At 44.6% G+C, this 3,970-nt stretch overlaps 1 long non-coding RNA gene across 1 annotated transcript; it reads right to left on the bottom strand.

Moving 5' to 3' along the window:
- Nucleotides 1-232: 232 nt before the first annotated feature.
- Nucleotides 233-3,707, bottom strand: LOC104859038. Its single transcript, XR_779270.1, has 3 exons — nt 3,617-3,707; nt 1,176-1,296; nt 233-299 (listed from the first exon to the last, which is right to left on the bottom strand). It is a non-coding gene; the product is annotated as an uncharacterized LOC104859038 (long non-coding RNA).
- Nucleotides 3,708-3,970: the final 263 nt, after the last annotated feature.

Below are 3,970 nucleotides of genomic sequence, written 5' to 3' on the forward strand. Positions count from 1 at the left end.
AGGATAAACCTGTTTCCCTGGGGTCAGGACCCTACCTGCAACTTTCTCCACAGCATCCCTGTAAGCCCTCCCTTAAGCCCTATAAAACTCATTTAGAGCCATCTCTCCTGACATCTGTACATAAAGTAACATAAAGCATTATAATATAATTTGCATTTGGGGGATTCATCTGAAATTTTATTTCAATGTTTAATAATTAAAAGCCCAAAACCTCTCAGAGCTTTATTGCTTTCTCTAATGAGAATACATTTTCTTGATACGGTGTCTTCCTCCCCAACTGTGGAAGCCTTTGGCATCTTCTGCAAAAATGGATTTAGTGATTAATAAATCATATCTGGTGGGGCCTGGCTCGGTGGCCCTTTGTAGATGTGATGTGACATATTCAGATCTTCAAAATTATCCACATATTTATAAGTCTGTGAATTTAACACAAATGCCTTCTCTCATTCATGAAAGTGCCTGCCGCTGCAGGTAAACATGCACAGAATCTGACACATGGGAAACACTGTATGTGTCTCCTCCTTTTCATAAATTCCACAGTATTTGTATTATTCAGAAAAGCCCTTTGCAGAATGAGAAATTCTTCCACACAAGCCCTTATTATGAGGACAAAAGTGCTGGTAGCTACAAATGATTTTTCATAACTTTTGCGTCTCATGTTTTTCTATAGTGTCATGGCTTTCTTAGGAGTCCAGAAGGACAAGGGAGTAGTAGGAAGAGGAAATAGTGTCATGGTTTGTGTCCAGATGCCCCCCGAAAGCCTCATGTGATCACAGGCTATTTCAGAGGTGGCTGAATCTAGAGAGTGTGACTGATTCATGGTGGGGCAAGGCCCAAGAGCACTAGGATTAAAGGCAGGATGCTACCATGCTAAGTAGTCTGAGTAAGATACAAGGTGCGGAAAGACACTGTTAAGGTCTCTTGTTGCTTTTGCTACCTTGTGGGTGCCATGAACGTTTCTCTTCTGCAACACCCATCCCACCTCTCTTGTTGCTTTTGCTGCTTCCACCACCAAGAACGGTTGCCCCTCTGCCACCCGGCTTTGGACCCTGCTGATTAAGGCCTGAAACCTCTATGAACTGTAAGCCAAATAAACCTTCCCCCCTCTAACTTTGGGTGTTAGGTATTTTGCCTCAGCAAATAGAAAAGTAACACAGTGAATAAGCACAACATACTTGTGGGGTAGGTTCAAGAGCTCTTGACAAGGATCTTGTCTGTCCATCTGTCTCTTACAACCCTGGCCTGGGGTTGAACTTGCCCACGTCCAAATATTTCCCAGTAGCGAAACCATGGCTCCTGTCCAAAAGCACATATGTGGAGAATAAAAATATTAAGTTGCTCTGTCTTAGGGACACTCGAATAGAAACTAAACCATTAGAACTTCAACTTCATTGTACCAGCTACCTGAGAAGGGGTTTGGATGGTAGCAAGAAGAAAAAGAATGAATGACTTAGAGGACATCCAGGTCATCGAGCTTCTGAGGAACGTTTAGAGAACAGACAATTAATAATTTAATTCTAACTCAAATTTTTATATGAAACTCAAGGCAGAGCTGAAAATAACGCTCATATCAAGCCGCCCCTGCCTTCTGGTGTGTCTCTTGGGGCAGAATAGGAAAGGGCATACCTCAGGGTTACCTTCACTTTACTTCACATTTTATCTATGTCATGGCTCTTATGGGAAGAAGTTATACCTATATGTACTTAGAAATGCACACACAGAACTTCAATTATCTATGACAGTAGTGTTACCATCGTATTCTGGTCCCATTTAATGAGAATCTAGACAGGCCTGTGAATCAGGAATCTGGCTGAGCAAAATACAAGAATCACCATTTTGTCAGTTAACATCGAATCCAGCCACAGCCATCCCATCACTCAGACAAAACTCAAGCTCCTTGCCAGGGTTTGTTCCTGTGGACTCCTCAGGCCCCAGATCATCCCACCCACTCCTTCACACAACAACCACACTGCCCTTCCGGATGTGTCTCATTTTTATCTGCATCCTTACCAAAGTCTCCAAGAAGACAAATTCAGAAGGCAGGTAGAAGAGCTTTTCTACCCATCCCATAAAAGTATCCACATATTGAAGATATACTCCTAAGTGAAATAAATAAGTCCCACATGTGTAAATACCGAATAGTTTCCCTGGTGTGAATATTCTGCAACAATGCATAAGATTCTAATAAGATTACTGACATTTAGAAATGGGAGGAAAGGAGCTAAAGATGTAGGGAAGGTGTGATACGTAGGGGAAGAACAAAAAGGGAAAAGAAAAAAATGTGAGAGAATGAAAAGATGAAAATAAAGTGTTTGTAGATGGGGAGGGGAGGAGGGGGTGAAGGGAGGGCAGAGGTAAGGGGAAAAAAATGAGAATCAAGACTTGCCATGTAAAGGTACATGATCCCAACAATGAATGTAACTGTACTGTATCCCTAAATGTACCAATAAACTCAATAAAAAAAAAAAAAAAAGTATCCATACACCTTCCTGAGCCCCTCACACAAGGAGCACACAATTCAAGCCCAGCGAGGTGACTCCTCAGCAATACAGCTTTCAGACAGGTCCTAAAACTTCCTTCCTTCTGTCCACCCGCAAACACCTCCGCAGTAACATTCTGCACTTGATGCCCCTGGAAATAGACCCTCCAAGTGGGCTGCAATCCCCAGATCTCTGCACGGCAGCCCTACTCACTAATGTGGTCCCAGCTGCCCAGGTGCCACAACCTCCAAGAGCAATCGCAAACCATTCTGGACAAAGTGGCTCCTGACTCCTACCCCATCTCTGGTCCTCTAACTCTTGAACTGTCTTCTGTCCTGAAAATTTACCTGTTCCTTTCATTTATTTTTTCCATAACTTTTGCCCCAAAAAAAATCTCAGTGAGAGAAAGGATCTCTTTTTTTTGTCTGCTGCCTGATACGTAGCAGGCTCTCAATGCTACTTGTGGAAGTAAATAAAATGACAATTGTGAAGGATGATTGTAATGGGAATACTCGGTGCTACTAAAACACACAGATGTGCTGAGGGTGGGTTGGGCAGGGCATGGGTCCAGGTAGAGGCACATACCTTACAGAGGACCAAAGAGAATCGGGATGGGGGCCAGTGGGAGTCACCTGCCAACCAGAGCAGTTCCTCCCGATGGTTTCTCATACAGAAAAACAAGGACGCGGATTATCCTAGAGAGCCTAAAACGTGACCCTGATCTCCTCATTCTCATTTCTGGGGCCCACCAGGCCTCTGTGGCTGCCATCCTGTAGCTAGGTCACCATCTCACAGCTATGAGATATTCATGGCTAGAGACACATGATCCACAATCGCATGACTTTGTCACACCCGCTCCTGTCCCTCAGTGGCCCCAATTGCTAGGTCTCACATAGCTGGGAATCGCTGGAAGAGAAGCAGGGAATCAGCAGCCCTTGACTCACTAGGAAGCCAATTCATTCACTGGGGTCAGCTCAACTTTTGATGGGGGAATTCACCCTAGCAACAATCTCTCCGCTTCAGTGTTCAGCAAACTCTTAATTCTTGTTTTTGTTATTTTTTTCATTGCTAGGACAAAAACATCCAACACCCCACCACCACCCAGCTTAAGAAAGGAGAGGTTTACTTTGACTCACCATTCACAGAGTTTTCAGTGCAAAGTCAGCTGGCTCCAATGTAGGGTGGCCTGGCACAGCGGGCTGGCAGAGGAGAGGTGCTCACAGCATGGCGGACAGGAAGCAGAGCGTGACCGGAGGAGTCGGGGAGGAAGCCAAACCCTCCCAAGCCACGCCCCCAACACCTGTCTCCTCCAACCAGACTCTGCCTCCCCACATCACCTTCTCTCTAAGCTCATCAGTGGCCTGATCCTTGAGGAGTAACATGTCTCCACGATGCACACCTCCCCCAAACCCCACCTATGACTGCATGCAGTTTTAGGAATAAATTAAACTTTATTTTAATAAGTTAAATAAACAGCACATTCCCAGAGA

This window comes from Fukomys damarensis, unplaced genomic scaffold (genome assembly GCF_012274545.1).
Source record: "Fukomys damarensis isolate Sample0158 unplaced genomic scaffold, DMR_v1.0_HiC HiC_scaffold_5, whole genome shotgun sequence".
Taxonomy (NCBI): domain Eukaryota; kingdom Metazoa; phylum Chordata; class Mammalia; order Rodentia; family Bathyergidae; genus Fukomys; species Fukomys damarensis.